Source organism: Anopheles cruzii, chromosome 2 (genome assembly GCF_943734635.1).
Source record: "Anopheles cruzii chromosome 2, idAnoCruzAS_RS32_06, whole genome shotgun sequence".
Taxonomy (NCBI): Eukaryota; Metazoa; Arthropoda; class Insecta; order Diptera; family Culicidae; genus Anopheles; species Anopheles cruzii.
The window spans coordinates 12,481,210-12,503,676 of record NC_069144.1 but is presented as its reverse complement, the minus strand read 5'-3'; the positions used below and the strand labels follow the sequence as shown (position 1 = coordinate 12,503,676).

Here is a 22,467-nt window from a genome sequence, read left to right as displayed (position 1 = left end):
AGTCTCATTTTCAGGCGCTCAACAATTCAATAAAGCTCGGCCCCCAACCAACCAACCAACCAAGCAAGCAGACCCGGGCACTTGCGGGCTATGGCCACACCATTACACTGTCCTGTCGCAGTCCTTTTCGGGGGCCGCTTCCTTCCAGCAAACGCGATGGCGCAAAAAGACGCACGGCACTGCAGCAGCAGCAGCAGCCGTAGAGACCGCAGCAGCATATGGGCCAACCACGGCCTCTGGGTTGCGCGGCGCGGTCGTCGCAGATTGGTTGAAATTTATTAGAAGGAATAAAAATCACGTCCCTGTCATAATTTGTCACACAGCTTAAACATCACAGATTTGTCCGCCTGGCGGCGGTTTCGGTTTTTTGTGGGCCCTCCTGTAAATGGCGCTGTTAACATTACCGGGGCGGCCACACCACGCCACGCGGTTTTTCACTCAAGAAGCTGGCGGCGACGGCACCGGGACCTCATTCACCCTACTTTCACATAAATGATGTGCAACACGAGAACAGGGGATGGCGTGGCGGCGTGGCGTCGCCTGGGAACTTGAGCCTCCGAGGGAACATCTGCCTCCGCGCTGGCTGGCGGCCGCGCGCGCGACAACAATTTATGATTGCATTTATGGTAATGCTGTAAAAATTTTCGCGAAGAATCCTCTGCGCTGCGGTTGTTGTCGGGACCCCTGTGTTGTCCTGGCCGAGACTGTATTTACTTCGGCGATTTTTTTTTTCTTATGACTCGTTTGTGTGTGCCTCATACTGGAATGTGTCAAACCAAACAAATGGAACGTGTTTTTTTGGGGGGTTCGGGGCCCTCTACATTTTGGGGCCATTTTTTTGGGCGATATTTAGAGTGGCGCACCCTAAGAGAGGCAGCGCCTCTAAGTCGCCCATTTTGGGTTGCGCCACGCGAAAATGCGCCCATTTTCGGGACACTTGGTACACACGGAATGCACACGCCGTAATGGCCGGGTTCCGGGTTCCGTGCAGTCAGCAGTCAGCGGGACACTTGGGGAGCACCGGGGATTGTGCATTTTATTTATTGCCACTGCATGCCAGATTGTTTGTATGTGTGTGTGTTTGGGCAAATCTTGCCTTGCCGTCAAGTAGTTAAAATTAAACTTTCCCGAGAGCGAGCGAACCCGAGCCGACGGGAAAAGAAAACACTGCGAAATGCGTAGCCGTAGCTGCAGGTAAAGCTCCGTCCCCAGGAACCGGGAACTTGTAACTTTAATTTACTTCTGCCGGAGTTTCGGGCGATGCAAACAGAGCGAGCCAGCGGTTTTTTTGTTGTGCCCGAAGACACCGTTACGACGTCAACCTGTCGCAACCTCCGTCTGTGTCGTGGGGCTCGGCCAAGTTGTTGGGAAGTTGTTGTTGGGAAAATTACAATCCTCACGCTACGTTTCGCGCAAGATGGATTTGCGCGGCCCAGGCGTGTTACAGTTTGTTGTCGTGGTCGCCCCGCGGTCGTCCGGGTTGTCCGTGAAGCCAAACAAATGACTGCAGTTCATAAATAATGTCACTCGTGCTGCCCCTTTGGGGCCCCCGGGTCTGTAAGGATACTCGCGAGCCACGCACACTAATCACCCTACAATCGGCCACACACACACACACAGCCTGATTGCAGATGGGAAGAAAAGTTCTACGGGCAAAGTCTCGGATATCCTAATCAAAGGACCCGTCCCGTTCGTGTGCGCAAACTTCGCACGGGCACGGCGGACGCTAATGGGAAGTTAAAGTTAGTTCCGCTAGTTCCCCACACAGGCTTAGGCAAATAAGAGGTTAATCGGGCCGGGGGTCGGGTCGATGCAAAAATGCAAAACTGTTACAATGTATTTTGCGCGGTGGATTGATAAGTTGCGAGGCAAACACACACACACAGGGCGTAGGGGGTTTCTTCGAAATGAAAGAACCTCAAATAGAGGTCCGAGGTCCTTAAATGAGGCGGAAGCGATTCTGAACGAAGGGGTTCTAGGTTGTGAAAATTGGCTCCAATTTGGTCGTGGAGATGTCACCGGACAGTCCGGTACGTAAAATTGCATCACCATCTTTCTTAGCTCATCATCTTCCTTAGGAGTTTGGGAGGTCGAAAAGCTGAAAATCGAATTGTATAAACAGATGGCTCCAAATGTCAATTTGGTCCTTCTCATAATGCTTTTTCTGGCAACATTACCTTGTTTTGACATCTGGCAAATTATTTCATGTCGAAAAAGATTAATTTAGTTTGCAACTTACCTTAGAAGAGACCATGTGGAGCACTGCAATGAAGTCCGTAGCACTTTGGGTGGTCTTTCGATTGCATCCACTTTTTAGCTTTGAAACACGGGATTGGCGGGAACGTCCGAAGAGCTCGAAAGGTAGCGGAAGAAGAGAACTGTCAACTTCGACAGTGCTGCCGAACTGCCTGTTTTGCTCGATCCGCGTATAAACGGGCGGATCAAGCGGTTGAGTCAGGTAAACATGTAGGTCGCTACAACCATATCGACTTTTGCGCCAGAAAATAAAGATTTGCGGAAATCTTTTGTTTTCTGCTACCTGTGGAGAAATCTCCTACAAAGGCGCATCTAATGCTTGTCGAAGCTTGCTTTTGGAAGATCGCATTTCTTTGAGTGGTTTAAAAATTGTAAACATGCCAATTTCGACTAGACCTTGTATTTCTCTATTCCAACGTGATTTTCAACTGCAGCAGCAAATGTTTCGACATTCGAGTAGAACCACATAGTTCGCCATTTTTTTGATTTCATTCAAGGAACTTGCTGGTGCAACATTTCCAGAAAACCCTCTTTTGCCGACTGGTAAGCTAGGCTCTGGTATTATCAAACCACCGAGCACAGTTGAACATCGTTCGGCGGCTTTGTGGGCTGCCGTGGATTATGCCGTTACTTCGTGACGGCGCGACGCCGGAATGCCCTGCAAGAGGCATACTTTCGCATTAATTACCGCAATTCAATTCCCAGAAAGTAAGTTCCCCAGACAAAGGAAAAAACGGCACGGCAGTCGAGCATTCCTTAAAGTTCACCTAAACGAAACGAAAAATCCCACCGTTGCGATGCGATGGGGCTTAAGTGAAAAACTTTGTAGCAAGGATCAAAGCAACCGGGCGCCCCACGGCGCAACCGATGCCACAAGTTTGACGATTATGATCCAATTCCCAGAGAGATTGTGGCCGCCCTTGATCGGTGTCGGCCGCCCGAGAGTGGCTTTCGAAACTCGGGGGCCAGTTAGTCGACCGGATTAGCCTATTTGGTAAGGGATTATGAGTGATAAATCCCTTCCGGTCAGGCTCGACTCGACGCTCTCCCTCGGGCACTTTCTTATTGACTAACGATGGCCATGAAGATGATGATGATGGTGATGGTGATGATGTCCTGTGTAGGCAGTTCTGTCGCAGTCTATTAACCACAACACACCGCCACACGCCAGCCTTCGAGGAGGGGGGCCTGTGTGAGCGATGAGTGAGCAACGCCGAACGCCGACCACACAGCGGTGGCCGACAGGTACCCTCACGGCAGGAAGACCGCAACATAACTTCCCATTAAAACCTGTGTCTACAAGAACCGTTTTATATCCTTACCGGTCGTAATTTGAATGGCGTGGCGTAGTACTGCGTGTGAGGGCTGCTGCTGCCGGTGCTGCTACTACGGTCGAGGATCAATGAATAATAATCCCCATTTATTTACGGCCAACACTCGAATTCGACTCGGGGCGTCACTCTGGGCTCCACCATGGAGGCGCATGGTGACTCTTCACGCTCTCTCTCTCTCTCTCGCTCGCTCGCTCGGCTGGTCGGCAAAGAGGTTTTGGGCGAAGAGATCTTGCCTTTCGGAGCGCGGGCACGGGCACGGGCGCCAGGCGGATTGGGCCGGGTATTTACGACCCGCACCATAACCACGGTAATCCGCAACCGGAACCGCGTGGTGCAGTAGTAGTAGCAGCAGTAGCGGAATGCTTGAGCCGATAATTTCCCGCCAATCGCCGTAGAGTGTCGCCGGCCACGAGCCTAACTTTTTGAGGCAATTCGAAGCCCACTTCCGAGTCGAGCCTGGCCCATGTTACGGTTCCGGTTACACCATCGCGGCAAACCCCCTTCGCTACACGGTGTTTAACCCATCGATAAACATGCGGTCCGCGGATTCGGAGAATCGTAAAAAAGTGTCGGTGCGCCAAACTCGTAAACTTTCGCGTTGGTCCCAAAATCGCGCTTACATCGCGCATATTGGCAACATAAACTGCCCGACCAGGTGGGTGCGGAGAGGGTGGCAGAGTAATGACCACAGTGTCGGGTAGATCGGGACCACTAATGGGTTATCAAAGCCGGGGGAAGCCCGCCGGCCCGGGCTGTTGTAATTACCCGAAGCCCAAGGAGCACTACGGATGGCGTCGGTGTCGGTGTCCTTTGCACATTACGAGCACATCAAGCTTTTGGCGTAATTGGTCCCCCTTTCCGGATGCGGGGGGACCGCGGAGGGGGCCAAATTGAAATGGGTTTACCCTACCTGGCCAAGCGTGTCCAAGCATTGAATAATTTTCCCATTCGGCGATGAGCCTCGGGGCCTCGGGATGGATTTGGATGGAAATTTTCATTAGCATTAGCCAATTTGTCGATGTCGCCTGCGAACCGGTACCGGGGACTGCCGGACAATGTGTGGAGATGATTTCTTGACAGCGCGCAGCGCCGGGACGAGAGGTAATAAGTCTTCCCCCTGCGCCGCGCGCTTCCGTCCCGATACATTGTATGCACCATCCGAGCTCGGAGTTTGGCGAGTCCGAAATTTGGCAGCCCACGGCCACCGGTTTTTTTTCAGGACGAACTGATTCGACGGTCGCAAAACGCAGCGACGCAGCGCGAGACTTTCATTATCGGCCACTGACGATCAGCAAAATTCAATGAATATTAATTTGCTTTATTAAATCACGCCGACAGACGAATTGGCGAAATTTTCGCGAGCTTTCCCGCCGGGGGGACCCCAGTCCGGTCCGGTCCGGCGTAATTTATTCCGTCCTGTTTTTCCGTTCGCACGCCGCGTTTGGTGTTTATACATTCCGAAAGGACATCACATGTTTCGCAACCGAACCGCATGTTCGCATGACGGCAGTCGGCGTGCGTTTCAATCATTTAAAGCACTGGTCGCTCGCGTAGGCTCTGATATTGACAGCCCCAAAAACCTGCCATCTGACAGGCCGGTCGAGGGTTTGACAATCACCCGCCCGTGGTGATCGTGGTAGCCTTCGCCAACTCGAAAGGCGCGCTTTTCCACCCAGACGCCGATTGCCTTCGACAGAAGCATTGAACTGTGTTTGTTCTTTTTTCCTTTTTCAGGTGTAGTTAACAACGGAAGACTTAAGCAGCCGACTCCAATGGTTTATGGGCTGCCCAAGGTAAGTAATTGACTGATCAATGTTAATCCCTTAATCAACCATCAGGAAAAAATAAAGCAAAAATCAAGGGTCGCCCCCCGGTGGCAGCGCCTTTCCATAGGAAAGGACACCACACACCAGAGAGCAGGCGCACCCTTGGTCGATTCCGTCGTGCCCGACCGTGACAGGACTCGAACCTGCAATCTTCGGATTCGAAGTCCGACGCCTTTAGTCCATTAGGCCACACGGCCAACGTTACCAACCGACATCAAAAACTCCGTTTTACTCCTTGCGAAAGGCCTCATTTTCCACGAGAAATTTCCCGCGCACGCGCTCCTCGGGTCGGCCGTGCTAGGACTCGTGCTCGAGTGCCACGCCGAAAAAGGGATGAAGACTTTGCTGCCTGCCCGCCTTCTGCCGGGTGCTGGTGGATGGATGGTGTTTTTAATAAAACCCGGCCACACATTCGGAGCCCGACACGTTTCTTATCCAAATTACACATCCCTCACCGGAGACGGGCTGGGCGGCGGATTGAATTGGAACCGCCGGCCGGAACCGGCCAAATTCAATCTACCGCCGCCGGCGGCGCGGCGCGAGCATAAGCAATCGAGCAGGGGCTGCCCCGGGTGCATTTCATGTGCAACTTATGCGCGCCGAGCGGGAGAGCATAAATCAGCCCTCGGGCTTGGGATTGTCTTATGAACTTTTCCACCGTTCCCGTCTCTCGAACTTTCGGAAAGTAATTCCTAAAGTAGATGCATCGGAATGCACCGATCGTCGTCGTCGGGGTCGCTGTTGACCATTTGTTTCCATTTGCGGCCCCAGGAAGGCTGCACCGGGACACACCGGCTTCCTTCCTTCCTTCCTTCGTTGGGTGGCGCCATAAATCCCGTGCCGTGACTCTCGAGGAGTCCTCGAGATATTTCGTGGTAAATAGAAGTACACGGCGACCCCCGGATCCTCTTTTTATGCTGGCCGGGCGCCGGCCCGGGCGATTGGTTCCCTCTGCAGAGAGCCGGTGCCCGGTTCCGGTTGAGCTGCGATACTGCATCGCACCGTGCCGCAGTGCCACGTCGGAGAAGTCACCGTCGGATCGCGAGGAGAGATTCAACAGATTTTGCCCTATCACGCGACAGATAGCGGGACCGGTCGGCAACGGGGCGGATTTGTGACACATATGTGCAGAATAATAAAATGCCCAAGTGGATAAATATTTTATCAAGCCCGAACGAGGGGCCCCGAAACACGCGGCCTGCAACTGTTGATGTGCCGTGCCGCGTGTTGCTTGTTAGTTCCTAACGGCCTCCTTTATGTTGTCTTTATGTTGCAACATTACCCGACCGACCGCCCGGCCGGATACTGCAAATCAGCTTCCTGCTGCTAATGCTTGTTTCCCCAACCCCGTCTCCTCGTTGTGTCCTGTCACCTCGGGGATGTGTCTCGTGGTGCAGAGAGACTTTGAAGTTGTTAGCTCGGTCGGTCGGTCGGTCGGCAGGTCGGTTGTTGCCGGTGAGATCGAAACTTGGCCCCAACCGACAGCACGCGATGCGCGCGTAACTCTTGTCACCTTGTGTGTGTTTGTGTGTGGTTCAGAACACGGATCACGGGTGGCGCATGATGCGACCAAGAAGTAACATAACACTTCCACAGCCACCGGCCACAGGACATCGGAATTACTGCATTCTCGGCCTTTGCGGCAAAACCGCCACTGCACGTTGCGCTGCGCCAAATCGCGGTTATTTACATTCCTCCAAGGGCCCAAGACGCCCCTATAGTCGGGGGAAAGGATGGGCCACCGCTCCTGGTCCAGCTGGGGCTCGCCTCGGAGCGCGGATTGCGACACAAATTGCGGTTCGATGATGTGTCGCGTCATAAGCGTATAATGTAAATCAGATGAGATACCGCGGGCGCGCCGCGATGGCCAATCGGCCGACGGAACCTCCTCCAATCCTCCGCCGAGACCTTCCCCAAAAAGGCCGAAAGGGTTTTGCACTCTGATCGTGGTTTAATGCTGGTCCCCCGGAGCGCTCGGCGCTCCAGGACCTCTGACCAGGTGACTCCTCGGGGAGCAGGTTTGCTGCATTCGGTAGGTTCATCGGCCTTTCTTTTCGACCCACCCGACAGGGGGGGGAATGTAATATTTATTCAACCGAAATTCGCTGTCGGACCAACACGTGGGGAACGTGGTCCCAAGAGTGGTCCCTCGAGGAGGGAGCGCACCGGAACACCGGGCGAATAAGGAAGGTTCCACACAAAGTTGTGTCTGGGGGATTATGGTGGGCCGGACCGGAACCGTTGGACGGGGCGCAAAATTGGGCTCATTTACGGCGAAAGAATTCGTTTGGTCAATTGCCACCAAAGTTCGGACCACAGTGGATTGTTTTATATCTGCCGACGATCCCGACCGACGACGACCCCGTGGACGGCTTTTTGCTCCGGGCCGAGCCGAGCTGGGCCGTTCCGGGATAAACTTTGGTCATTTCGGGTTTTTCTGTTATGCTGGACTGGGGGAATGGTTTTTATATGCAATTTTTATAGAGCGACCATCGGGCGGCATCGAAAATGGGGTGCAGTTGTTCACGATTCACTTGACAGAGTGCGGCCAACGGTTTTTCTTTTTTGCGCCGTTGTTTCGCCGATCGGTGGCTTTCGCGCCTTTCGTGAGGGATTTGCCCCTTTCGCTCTCTCTGCGGGCCTTTTGCGGCTTGTTTCGTTTCACTCGCCCATCGCTCGATAGCGCAAAGTAATAATTCATAAATTATGAATCACGCAAAAACCGCACCGCAGCGTACCGTTTCGGTTTCGGGTTGGGTGCTTGTAACGAGCCACACACAAGCGGTACCAGCGGCACCGGGGCCAGGGACGAAGTTATGCTCCCGGTTTGGTGCTTCGGTCCCTCTCCTGTTGGGTGGTGCGTGAAGACGTGACACGGTGGCCGCGTCAAGGATGGCGTTTTTGTGGGCCATCACCATCACATCGTCAGCAGCGTGGCCGAGGCCGGCCGGCACACGCCCAGAGCCCGATGTGTGTTTGGACCGATAATTTCACGCAAACTTCGCGAGATTTGTGGTCGTTCGCGAAGTGACTACTAGTTCGGGACTGCGTCGTCTACTTGTGGGGTTCATGTCATTCATTTAGTCAACATTTTGATAGTTTTGTTCCAGAAAACTTTTGTTTCAATTTATTTGTTTATAAAATATCCAATCAACTCTATTTTGAATCTATTCAACAAAACTAAAGCATAGTATCTAAAGCACAAGTAATGGCTTGCTCAGGCTTAGTGGTCAGAAGACAAACGACTCAAGGATTAACATTGTAGGCCTCAAGCTGAACAGCAAAATCTCACACAAAACATTGGCCAAAAGGATCGAAACCTTTCGTTAACCCATTTGCTATTCCGGCCGCTTTCTCATCGCCTCCCGGCCGTCCTTTTGTGGTGTCGCCAGTTTTGGATAGAATCCGTGTCTGAGAAGCGTATGTGAGAACTGAAAACTGGGATAAGAAAGGTTCTGTATCTCAGAATTATCCCAGTTTCTCCATACTACATCGAAGAAAATTTTCAGTTGAATCCTTTTTTTCCCCCAAATCCTTGAAGATTTGATCAACCTAAACAACAGCCATTCCGCTCTTTCTTTCGAACATAATCAACTTTCAATGCAGCACCAATTTTGCAGAGCAATTTATGATTAGAATCCGAGGATTGTGTCCCAAAGAGAAGCAACACCACTTTAAAAGCCTATAAGAAAATAACAAGCCCCCGGGAGCGCCTTCGGATGCAAAGATTTATATTTTTCCGGGCCCTGGGTCTTAAAATACGCCCATTATGCGACACTTTTTTTTTGCTAAAACAGGGACGCAGAACTCCTCAGCACCCTGTGCAGCTTCCGAAAAGACATCGCTCTTATTTATGGTGCCCCGGTTTAGTGAAAAACCACACAATTAATACCAACTGTGACGAGAAGGGGAGTCATTTTTTCCGCAATCCGTATCCCGTCCGGGGGGATGAATGGCTTCTGAGTTATGAGCTACGTACGCACCCGGGATAGATCTTGTGCCGGACAAACACCTTACGGGCGGATTCTTCCAGGGTACCATAAGGACCTTTGCGTCGTGTGTTGGAAAAATAAATATTTCGCACATCCGATGCAGCCGATCGGCGATAAATTTAATCGCCGTGAAACGGCATTTTGCAGGAGCTGTCACACTCACGTCCGGCAGTCCAGGCCGGACCTGGCATCGTGGAGTCGTCCAGCGTCGATTGCCAGCCCTGGGGTTTGATTAGCCCTTTTTCTTCGGCCCCGAAATTGGCCCCATTTGCCCGGTCCGGTGTCCAGTCTTCAAAATATTGAATTTTCTCCCACAGACCACACCAGAGAGAGGCGGTGGCCAGCCCGGGCCGGTGGACAGAAAATCGTTTATGAATTTATGTTCACCACGGAGCATGGACACCACCGGTCGGCCTGTGCGTCGGCTCGGAATGTCGAAGATGTTCGGAATCGAGCCGGCGGCCTCTCGAGAAGCCAGCTTAAGCGCGCCTCCGTGCCTGATTGGGAATTTATGGCATTGCCGGCTGCTGCTGCTGCCGATGCTGCCGGTGCTGCTGCTGCTGCGGGCTTAAGTAAGGATCTCTCAGAACCGACCGGCCCCGTCGGCGCGTCGATGAGGGCTGCAAGCGAAGAAGGCATCCATAATCGTATAATAAAATCGCTTTACCGCATCGTTCCGAAAATAGTTGGCGAATTAGTCGCCCGGTCGGTGGCTGTGTTCGGCCGCCCCGGCGCGTTCATTACCCGTGCTGTGCTGCGTCACCGAATTCTTCCGTCACCGTCGGCCGTCGGACCGGAAGTGGCGGAAACTGTGGCGCAAAGTTTGCCTACCGAAGCGCGGGGGGCCGCCGAATGAGAACCGAAATGGGGGTAAAATTTTATCTCTTTTGTTAAACTTTTAACACTCCGTGATGGTGATTTGCATGATCGCAATAATCAACCGCACCGCAACAACGGCAAACGCCTTGACGCTGAAAGCTGCCTTTCAGAGTCGGTGGGGCCGAAAAAGGGGTACCCGACGCGTGGACGTGACACTGGGCTTTTGCGGCGGGGCCTTGCGTTTATCTGCAGACGGCTTCGACGGCCGAGCCGAGAGGTCGATTGTCGCCGTTTGACGGTGACGGCTCTCGCACGTGAGCTGCACTGGCACGGAAACCGACTTTACGATGTCCGCAGTTGCGATTGTCGTAGCCATAGCCGTGGCGTGCCCCAGAAGAAGGCCTCAACAAATCGGGAAAATTGAAAGTGCGTGCGGTGAACCCAATTTTTAATGCGTGGTGGCCTCCGTCAGCATCCATCCAGAGGGGTGTGCGCGAAGCCACGTGGCTTCACATACGCGCGTTTTTATTTCGCCGTCATTCCGGCTAATGTTTCTCATGACTCGTGGAGCACTTATCATCGTCGTCGTCGTAGTTTTTTTCATCCTATGCCGAACTCCATTGTTATCTTCATTTTATCTTAATTTCAAAGTTTCGCTACCATTTTCGGTGTGGGGCCCTGTAGAGGCCCGGCTCTAACGTAATGGGCTGTCTGGTGCGGTTTTGCAAATCATTTCGCGGGATGCTTGCTCGGATGCTAGGCCTCGGTTCCATTCTGGCCGACCGACACGCGCGTGTGTGTAGGCCGCTAATGATTCCCAGCGAGGCAGGCAGCGAGGATCATCCCGGAATTCATCTCATAAAATTAAAATTTGCGTTAATGCTGACTGCTGATGTTGGTCATAAATTCGCTATACTGGAGCCCCTGAACCGTTACGGGATAGCGCATTATGGTCCGAGTGCGCCATCGGGGAAAAATGGTGCCATTTCGGGGGTTACCTGGGACCCTGTATGAATTACTGCTCCTTTTTGTCCGTTAATTCCCGTGGTCGGAGTCCTCGCATCAACACGCACTGTGATGATGATTCATCGGATCAACAATGATCCGATGGCCGAAGCTGTGACTCTCGGGGCGTATTTATTGACGCTGCAAATGGTGCGGTAATGTCGGTTGGCTTACAACAACTTCTTGTGACCATTGGGAGGTGGCATCGTAGCAAAAAAAAGCGCAACGAGACGTTGAAAAATGACAGTTCTGAAGTGAATGCAACAGAGAGTCCTTCCTGGGTGCAACAGAGAGTCCTACCACCGAGAGAGAGAGAGAGAGAGAGAGGTGTTGCCAGTGATGACATTCCCGGGAGCCCCATAATTGGGAAAATGTGTGCTGCAAACTGCATTCCAACATTCATCATTCGAGCATTCGTTCGGGACGTCCTCCGTGTCGCCGGAACAGCCACAGATTTGGGATCCAGATCCGGTATTTGGTGCATTGAAATTTATTACCCGTCGAAAGATTTTTAGATTGGCACCCAAAAATGGCACACGAAAGGCTGGATGCCGGAACGACTGTTCGTCGGGAAAACTCCTCGTTGTAGTTTTGCAAAATAATTAATAATTTTTGCTACCTGGCAAACGCGTCGGGCTCATTACATGGCCCATAAACCCCCAAACCTGGCCCTTATCATACCGATCCACATATTGTTTTCCAATTCCAAGATAGCCAGCCACTGGCTAGCGGGAAAAAAGGGGAAGCCAAAAAGTGGGCCACAACACGCCCAGGACGCGGGTCGTAAAAAAGCCATCAGCCGCTCCGCAGCCGCAACAACGCGTGCCGAGTTATGATGCCGATGACGTGTTGTGGTGCGGACTATTTAACGAGTTCGTGCGAAGTTGTTGTGTGGCGACTTCTCGATGGCAAGCGAATGCGGTGCAGCAGTAGCAGTGAGAGTGCTGTAATTGTTACGGAATCCGGGAATCCCCGTCGTCGGTGAAGTCCGAGGTGGTCCGAGCTTCGCGGGTCCGTATTTTATGAACCTCATACACGCATCGCGCACCGCGCAGCACGATGACCGTTGGTTGGGTCATAAATTTCGATTCTAATTACCGTTTTTTGGCGCCTCTTAGAAATGGACTGTCAACTGGCCGCACATCCAGGCCGCCGATAAGAGCGGAGTGGTTTTGGTCCGGACGGACGGGAGCACCACCACCATTACGTGCGCACGACACCGCTGATTAACGGACATAAAAAAGTAAAATTTTAATTTCTCACCCCGCACCGGGTTCCAGCTGGCGGCGGTCACAGCTGTCATTCGCGCGGCTGCCTAAAGAGATGATATTTCTAACGACCGCGGCGGTGTGCGCGGCGGTACACAGGTGGCCCGCGAAACATTTGGCCACGCAGATATGGTCCGCGGACGACGACGAAGATAACGCGTCGGTTGTTCGCAGGAGGTAACACCAATGGCGTATCGATGCTGGTGTGCTGATGGTGTGCGTAGGATGCCAAATCTTGCCAAATTAGAGCACACACACGGGCGTGTGTGTGAAACCGTTACATCGGGCCCACGGACCATTTTTGTCCGGTGGTTAAACGCCGAACTCGGATCGCTCTAGGGGAGTCTTGGATTTTGATCCCCGGGAATCGGTTAAACGACGCCGATTCCGGTTGTGTTGAACGTGGGCTTCCTTTTCGCAGTCGTTTTCGTCTTTTAGCGTCATTTTCGGGCTTTAAAAATTCCAATAGTTCTTTCCATTTCCTCATTTGGTTTTGGTCCTGTTCTAAGTATAAGTTAGGCTAAAACGAAAACCCTTATTTTTGCGAAAATTTCAATACTTAATTAAAGATGTTTCCAATGATTCAATTTTCGTCAAATTTGCGCCGTTTTGTTGAATAATTGGTTGCCATTTTAAAGGAAGTCACTCATCACTCAGGAAGTTCTGGAAGCCGCAAAAAAGATTCTAATCGCTTGGTTCGGATTATATGGTGGAAGCAACTCATAATAAATGATTCCTTTCAAGTCCCACCAAACCAAAAGTAAAAGCTTCCTGGCCGTTAGTATCGGCACTATAAATACCATTCACAATTACAGCGGCCTAGCTTGCATTTTCGCCTTCATCAAAGAAAAACAGTAAAATGTACCGAATTTTGTCTTAGTTGGCTTCCATGGTTAACACCCTGTAACCCACAACTGAATGGAATAAACAAAAACAGACTAAGAATGTTTATTTTAGTGTTAAATGTCACCTTTAGAATAATAATAATATCATAATATTCATTTCCGCTTCCGATCATTAAGACCAGACACGTGACAGTCCCCTTTTGCCTTCAAATCAAGATATGTAACAACACTTCCATTTGGCCAGGCCGCATAAATAATAAATTATTACCCAAATCGATATGACTGTTGCAGAAGAAGTGGTTTTTTCTAAGTTCGCCTGTGTGTGCCTTACTTGACTACTTACTAACCCACCTGGTGCTCTCTTTTTATTGCTTAGAATCGCTCACTCTCTCTTTCTCGCGCGCGCTCGCGCACCTTTTGAGCGCGGCGTATACACGCGGTCAATGACCTTTTCCTGTTTAGTTAGTTGGCAATGATCTAAATTTTGCGCTCCGCGTCCGTCGCTCCACTCCACTCCACGCAGCAGCCGTTGCGTCCGCGGAAAGAATCCGCGCGGCGTTCATCCGCGCGCGCGCTCGACACTCATTCGCGCAGAATGAACACGCGCCGCACCTCCAAAAAGCCGCGCGCGCAGTTGACCCAAAAACAAACACCAAAAACGCAACCCGATCCCCCCGCGCAAGCAGAACTCCGGAGAGCCCGAGAGAGAGAATACGGCGCCGCGCGAACCACGTTGTGCTTGCGTGCCGAGCCAACATTGCGTATGTGTGTTTCTAAGATGGTTTTGCGCCATCGTCACGTGGTGGGAGGAATCTAACCCGATTCGACCGGGGGTCTCTCGGTGCGTGTGTATGTGTGTGTGTTTTTTTTTCGTTCGTTCGCGTTGTGCGAATTTTCAAGGTTTCACAGATGTTCACAGTGCCGCGCAAGCAGAGTGGGACGGCACGATACCTAAATTACGACGCACGGCCCAGCCCGGTCCGGGTTCCGAAAAAGAAACAAAAAAGCAAACCGCAACGCGTAGATTCGTTCAAGGACGGCCATTGAACCGACCGACAGCGCTTAGAGTTGCGTGTGCGCTTCGATTTCGCGCGACGCGACGCTACACTTCCCGTTTGGTCCGGCCTCGGTCTCGGCCTCGGGTGCGTAGATTGGCCTTTCGCGGGCGGCGGGCACGAGCCGTTTCGCCAAACAGGCCACACACCAGAACAGATGACAGAGGAAGGTTTTGCGCGTTTGACCGCGTTTTGCGTGTACGCACTCTCTCTCTCGCGCGCGCTTCGTTTTTGTTGCGTACACGCGTTCTTCACCGGTTCTGCGCCGGACCGGTCTTCGCTTTTCGGCCGACATTTGTCCAACGGGGTTTCGGGCTTCCTGTTCGGGGCGGTGCGTAGTGCGTAGATATCTAGGTGATCCGCCGTTTTTTTTTTTCGTTGCTTCGCACCCCGGCTTCGGCTCTTTAAAAAGAAGCTAATCCACTTTACGTGGGGCCCTGGTTTTCTTGTTCTTCGGATTACGTCAACCTGTTTTGGGTTTCTTCCTGTCGCAACTCGAACGGTGGCCCACATTCACCTGGCGGTGGACACGATGTTTCTGTCAAGCTCCGGAGCGGCGTTAGCATTTCGGACCAATTGAATTCCTGAAGAAGTTGATCCTTGTTTTATGTTTAACCACCGGCCGCGCGGACATTCTTCGCGAACCCTCCATGAGCCACCTGAGCAAACAGTCGAGTCCGCGCAGCGAGTGTGTTTGCGCCCGAAAAGATCGAACCCGCAGATCCGGGGGCACCGCCGTGACCGTGATTTCGTGGTTCGCAAAAGTAAAACGTCCACCTTTTTTTTTTGTCTACGGTTTTGGCCTATTCCTTCTCTATGAGGCCTCCCTATGAACACCTCAAGCCACGCGCACGCTCTTGCCTTGGCTTTGCCAAATTACCGTGAGTGAGCCCCGCGCGAACCGCGGAACCACCGTGGGCCTCCAAATCATCATTTCGATCCCCAAGAATCCCTTCCCGCCGGGCCCTGGATCCCTACACGCTCGCGCGCACCCGTCCGCGTGTGTAGGTGAATTGCGAGGAAATTTAAAAAACATTGCCATTCAAGGCCAAATTAGTTTCGAACTGCCGAACGCCGCGCAGTTCCCGGTTCGCGGTTCGCAAATTGGATTTTGGCGGTTCTCGGCGGCGGTTGTGTGGTCGTGTGTGGGGAGGGCGCTGAGCTTACATGGCCGCGCAGTAACTTACAAGCTTAAGATCGCGAATCGTGTGCCACTAGAGCGAGAGAGAGAGAGAGCGACACACAGAGAGACAGACGGTTAGAATGCTAGCAGTGAGGAAGAGGAATAAATATTCAAATGTGCGCCCGGATGCGGATTTGGATTAACCAAAAACCCGCCACTGGATGGCGCGAGAGAACCGCGCCTTCGCGCCACGATCGACGGTTTTCGCGGCAAGTGTTCGCGGTCTACCACACGACTTGCGGCTTGCGGGTTTCAAGGGCCTCTCTCTGTATGTCTCGGCCAGTGGCGGGAGCCCTAGTGCCACAGTTTTGTATTATAATTTTTGGCATAATTTTCTATTCACTTCCATGTTACGCGAGTGAGAAGCGAACGTTGGTTCCGGAAAGTGGGAAACGATGTGTTGATCGAAAATTCAATTACGATTGCGGCTGCTAAACATTCGTATGTCAATTGTTTTCCGAAACCAATCGAAGCAAGCCTCGGTAGTGGCGGTTCTGGCGTGATTGACAACCGGCAGATATAACTTAGAACTAATGACACACCTTCTTGAGTTAACGGACGACCAAAAGGACGCTCGTGTTGCGAAAACGGACAACAACCGACGGACATTCGGACTGAACGGACTGTCACCAACTGTGACTAACACACATGGGCTGAAAAGTCCTGAAACCCATAAATAGCACTAGTATTATTTTTCAGCCCATGTGATATTTCCTATTTCGTAAGCTCAAATTGGCCATGACAGGACTATTTTATGACGACATTCCAGAGATTCAAGTGGCTGTAATACGAGTACTAAATATACTGATACCTTTAATTAATTCTAGTGCGATAACAAAGAGCCAGTAGCGCACAGGAATCCAGGAGTTCCAGGTCAGGTCGTCGTTTCAACGACGAGCCAAGACGTAATCGTTTAGATAGTTTAAAAGTGAATTAAATCAATCTCAATTATTTCTGTGACATCGGAAGGGAGATCTAGTGTAAGTATTAAACAGGTTTTTGGCCAAAAAATCCACAACCAACGACAGCTGAGGCATCAGCTCTTCATTTGATGCCTTACTTACATTCCCATTTCGGTCCGGAACCACAGAAAACAACCGCCAGTTGAGTAGTGTCCAGTTTAGTGTCCATTGAGTATCGTTTTGTGGCCGATAGAGTCCGGAAAAAGTGTCACCGATCCGGCAGTATGTGGCACAATAACCAGTGACGTCGGGGGATGGTTATCACTTTCGCTAGGAGGGAAATCAATGGCCACATCACATTTTTTTGTGGTCGCTCTTCACGCTCCATGCGGTTCCGAGGGCGCGGGCTGCTGTTGTGGCAGGGCGCGCGGCGGATGACAAACGTGACAATCGACATACTAAATGAATCACCTGTCACGAGTGGCGTCGGTCGCGTAAAAAAGCTGTCACGATGGTGTAAAAAACGACTCGATTATGTATGACAACCACAGTGCCCGAGGCGGCGCCCCACGAGGCGGGCACGGGAGGTGGGCAGGCAAGTGCGCGCAACCTTTCGTAACCGTAACAATTAATGAACTCGGGAACGCCCGGGAGCGGAGCCAAGGATTCGCGCGAAGGGCCAAACCCGAACACGGTTCCAGGGCCAACAGCTTCTTGGCAGCCGAATAGCCGGGGCGGGGTGAGGCACGACAAAAGCGACGGCATCCTTTCGCACGACAGCGACAGAAAAGTTCGTCCTGGCCACGTCCTGGCAATGGGCAAGCGATGCAGAAAGCCATTAAACGTTCATGAGGCGAAAGCCTCAGAAACCTACAAACAACCAACTCGGAGCTCGGAACCCGGCGGCAGAACCAACAAGGACCAACGGGACGCGCCGCGCCCAACGACGCACGGCCACAGAGGTCGAAGGTCTCCGCTCCTCCTGCGGACCAGTGTCGAAAGAAACATGATTTATGGGTGCTTTTTGTGGCAGCGCGCAATGCTGCGGACCAGTGCCGAAGACCCGTCCAGCCAACCAGCCAGCCAACCAGCCAGCCAGGAGCTTCGGCTCCCAAACTCCGCTACGATGGGTCCAGCTCTATCCGAAAAGCCTCCACCGTCGTGCCTCCAGTCTGCTCCTTGGCTCCGAGGATTCAAATCGAGTTAGAAAAGAATTAAGACTTAAAGCGAAACCAGCTTCCGTGGCTCCGTGGTCCGTGGCTTTTCGGATATCACTCGCGCCGCCCGAGTCCTGCCGCCCGGATAGTGGGCTCTCGCTGGTGGGGATCGCGCTGCAAACTTGTGGTCAATTCTTCCGCAAAGATTTCCCAAACATACTTTGTGGCCTGCCCCGAGGCTCTCAGGACGACGAAGCAGAGTGGCACCGGCAAACTGTTTCACCCCGGCCCCAAAGGCACCAACCCGCGGCCGGCCTGGGTTGCCTGCTGGTCATAATTTTGTCCAACACCTGATCATTGACCGTTTCCAAAGTTCGCTCACTTCGGACTTCGGTGGAGGACGTTTCCGGTGTAATGGCGTACGATGGCGTTTGAACGTGCGCCAAGTAGAACCCGTTCCGCCCGTGCTCTGACAAGGTCCTGACGGTGCGGCGCTGAACCGGAACCAGCGGTGGCAGCGGCGCCGGCATCGGTTGGCGAGAGTTTTCGGTGACTTTCCGACGTTTCGAGATTCGCGTCCATATTTTGTTTCGGCACCACTCCGCTCCGCCATCCGCTGCCGGTGCCGGGTTTTTGTTTCAATTTGTCTCCCTTCACTGCACACGTGGTACATTATTTTTGTTACCCGGTTCCCTTGTTCCGTTCGGTTCGGTTCGGTTCGGTTGGCCACTTTTTTGACCCATTGGTGGTAAATTAATTTTCCACCACAACTCTCGAGGCCCCTCACGAACGGTGGTGTGTCCTATGTCCTGCCCCCCGACTCGGACTCGGACCGCACTTTTGTGCGGATGAATTCTGTCCAACTTTCTTTTCTTTGGCCTTCGGAGTCGGAGTCGGCCCCGGAACAGAAAGAAAGCTTTTAGAAGAGTGTTTGCTTGGCGCGAGAAACAATAAAAAGCGGGTTCGGTGGCTTTCACGCGTTGTTAAACTTTTAATGGCCGGAACCAGGACACTTTCCAGGGCCTGGTTCTTTTATTTCAATCGCGATCAAATCGCGCACCCGCTGCGGGTGTGTCTGTCCTTCGAAGTTCTTTGAAGTTCAATCAAATCAGCAGTGCCCTTGATGCGCGTGCCCGTTGCGTTTATTGGCCGTTTAATGGCCAATGCCTGATCCGGTCCATAGTCCGCTTGTCAACACTTCAACGCAGTGAGCGCCAGTGGTTGGGAACAAACTTTTCGGTGCCGCGCGCGACTCGATTGTAAATGCAAAATAATGCCCGAGATCGTGAGCCGGAAGATCGGTTTGATTGAATTTCATGTTTCGATTGTTCTCTAGTTGACATTGGTGCCAACTGGCACAGTGTCTCCGAACTCTCGGAACTTTTCATACATTTATTTAAGACCCTAGCCGGATCTTCGGCGTGTCAGTCCCTATTCGGTTTCGATACCCATCTTGAACATGATAACCCATTCATTACTGTGTGGTCCTTCCCGGCCGCGGGACTGGCCGGCATTCACTTTTGGCCAGGCCACATTCGTAGTCGTTCCGTTCCGCATACTCAATAGGTTAATTTAAATTTTACAAAATGGGTACCATAAATTTTGGAATCAGATTTAGCGCCCGGGGCCCGGGTATTTTCCGGGTTCCACCACCCCGCTCGGGATGATTTGTGTATCAAAATTAGGGCCGCGTGTTGGAGAAGCTCGGAGCACCAGCATCTAGTCTAGGTTTGCTAGCGGAATGCCAATCCCCGAAGGTGGACAGCGAGAGAGCGCGAGAGGACGCCCAAAAGAGTTGGCAAAAAATCCCGACGTGCGCGAAATGAAACCAGATGGCCTCAATTTCGCGTTTCGCGGGCGGCCGGCATCGAATCCGAAACGGTTTTCGCCAACGAACGGCCAATGGTGATGGCCAATTTTTCGCCTAGCCCCTGGGCGTTATTTTGCGATTTTGCTGTGGGACGGGACTGGGATCTTTATGATCGGTGATCGTGTCTTTCTACCGCACCGACGACGAGGGGTTCCGTGTAAACATTCAGCAACACGGAGATCCGCGACCCACGATTGGAAGGCGTGAAAGCGAGTTGGTTGACTCACCGGTTGGCCCCCTTAATCGATCGTTTGCCCGGCGAGCAAGACAAATGTTCCGGATTCTGGGGCCGGCTTGCCAAAAATTAAAACCGAAATTAGAGATTTTGCCGGTGAAAGTGACCGGTCCAAAATGTCGAGCAGATGAAAGGTGGTAACATGTACCCGTGCCCCGACCGACCGAGAACTGACGAGTTGACTCGTTGTTCGGTCGGATATCGGGATTTTAGCAAACACCCAAGAAAGTTCATCAATCAAAGTTGCAAAGTTCCCGGTTTGGCCTGCAACGGAAGGGCCGTTGGTGGGAAAACTCTGCTGCCTCTGATTTTCCTAGGTCGCGGTCGATGGTAAACTTTGTTGATGAAATCACTCATCGGCCGGAGGCTATAAACAGAGCTTCCTGGCCATCGCTCGGGTTCAACAGGTCGCGGGCACTAATCGATGGAAGAAAACAGAACGGCAAACTTCTAACTTTTACATCGCAATTGGCCATTTGCCGAAGCGAAAACAAGCCGTCAACGCATTGTCAAACCATCAACGGTCGGCCGGGGTATCCTTTCTCTAATCAGTTCATCGCCGCCGGGAAACGCAACTTAAACATCCGACCAACATTATGCTCCGCATTTACTGTCTCTCTCTCTCTGTCGGTGCTGCTACACTTTTATTAATATTCAAGTTGCAATCCCATCGTTTGCCCTGCCCATTTCTTGGCCCCACCACCGGGCCAAGAAGAAGCGTGGCACAGCTGCAAGCGTCCGCGGCCGCAAAGGGGAAAGTGGAGTGATAATTTAAAGACCGCACGGTGCGGACATAGTGCGCGGAACCGCCCGGAAGGAGAGCCGGGAAAAAAACTTTACCGTATGCCGCAGCATAAATCATTCATAAAAGTCTAACTTCAACACAAAGTTGAAGTCGCGGCGGTACACCGCGGCGCGGCCACCGTGACTTGTGCCGGGCTGTGTGCAGTTGCAGAAACGAAGAAAAGGATACCGCGTGCCGTGACAGCTCGTGTCACCGGTGTGGCCTGTGGAGTGGAATCGCCGTTTTTCCGCCGTTCCTTCGCCGACCTCAACATGATCCTTTCGCGATGCGCAGAAACGCGACGATTTTTGTGTGTTTCATTTACTGCATCAACGGATCTAATTTTTAATTTTGAAATTCTAATTTTTGGCTTCCGAGCGAACTGCATCATGTTGCGGCCTGTTTGGTCCTTATTTTCCTTCCGTTAATTTCATTCCAGTTTGCCTTCTCTGCACGCGATTATGAGCCTGTTTTTTTCGTGACAAGGACCCCTGGATAGGGTCGCAACTGATGCCCTATTTGCGTGTCTGGGGAGAAGGTAGAAGAAAACAGGGTCAATTAAAACTCGGGACAAACCCGGTATGAATTCTTTGCGGAAAATAAAAAACCAATTTTCCCCGGGCCCGATGCTGCCGGTAAGAAATCGTAATTCTGATATGCAGTTACGACAATTAGCAAGGGAGCAATTAGTTCGGCAGGTGCAGTCGCCAGTTGTGGGCTGACTTGGCTTCATCGCGATTAGAAATGGGAAGAAAATTGCTCAATTTCACTGGGCGCTTCACTTTGATTGACCACAGAGCACCGGAACTGGAGGTTGTGAAGTTGAGTTGCGAGTTGAGTAAAGCTATATAATTTAACTGGCGCGTTGGTCTCGTTTGAATCCTAGACCGCTGTCCGCCGGTGCAAGGGTAACCCAAAAAACAAAAACGAAAGAAATATTAGCGTCCTGGTCCAGCGAGTTCAGCGAGTCCACAAGGAAGAACGTTCATTTAAAGAATTTTAATGACCACCGGGAAGAAAGGGACCGGGAACCCTGAAACTAAACGACAGCGACAGTGCGACCGGCCGGCGAAGAAGCAAACTGTTTCACATTAATTATCATTTATCATTCATCTGCATGACCCGGCGTGGCCCGCGAGTGGCCGCGATAACAAACAAAATGGCAGGTGCCGATGGCGCCGCACCAACGAATTGACATCCAGCGGACGGCCGCGACGGCAAGTTTAATGGCACAACCGGCGCAGGGGGGCCCGAGTATTGCCACGCGATAGTAATAAAGCATAAAAACACGGGCGCGGGGGGGGCAGCATAACGCGCCAAGGTCCGCGGAGGTCCTCGGAAACTTTAACAGCAGCAAGTTTCGAAGAATGTGCAAAAAAAAAAGAATTACGAAAACATAAAGCGAAATCGTGACTAAGAACCAGCGGGACCAGTGGCAGTGTCAGTGGCAGCAGCAGCAGCAGGGCCGGGCTCTGGCAATCTGTTTCCGCCACTGCATTATGGGGTGCTGCTGCCCTCTGCTGCAGACGAAAGTCGATTAGAATTCGAACGTTGTCACATTCGAAATAGAATAATGAATAATGTGTCAGATTGGGTTGACTTGCGGCCCTAGCGAAGGATGCCCCACTGCCCTATCCCTTGAGAGCCTTGCGAAACTTGTTCCTTTCATGTTGGACGCAGGACCCAAATGGACTGTGAAGGTGTTGGGAAGCTGCGACGCAGGAATTCAATCACCCGGAACAGGCTGCAAAAGAAAGTTGAGCACATTTTTGAAATTCCGCACGAAACAGGGTGACACGTCCGCGGGCCGAATGATCGCGAGAAAGAGACGGACAGCGATCGAGAGAGAGTGTGTCAAGGCAATGGGGCAAGAATGGGAGCGCAAAGGAAACAGCGAAAACCAGCGAATCTGAGCCCGCCCGCGGGGTGAAAAGAG

At 52.1% G+C, this 22,467-nt stretch overlaps 1 non-coding gene across 1 annotated transcript; it reads right to left on the bottom strand.

Moving 5' to 3' along the window:
- Positions 1-5,538: 5,538 nt before the first annotated feature.
- On the bottom strand, positions 5,539-5,613 carry Trnar-ucg (transfer RNA arginine (anticodon UCG)). Its single transcript has one exon. It is a non-coding gene; the product is annotated as a tRNA-Arg (tRNA).
- Positions 5,614-22,467: the final 16,854 nt, after the last annotated feature.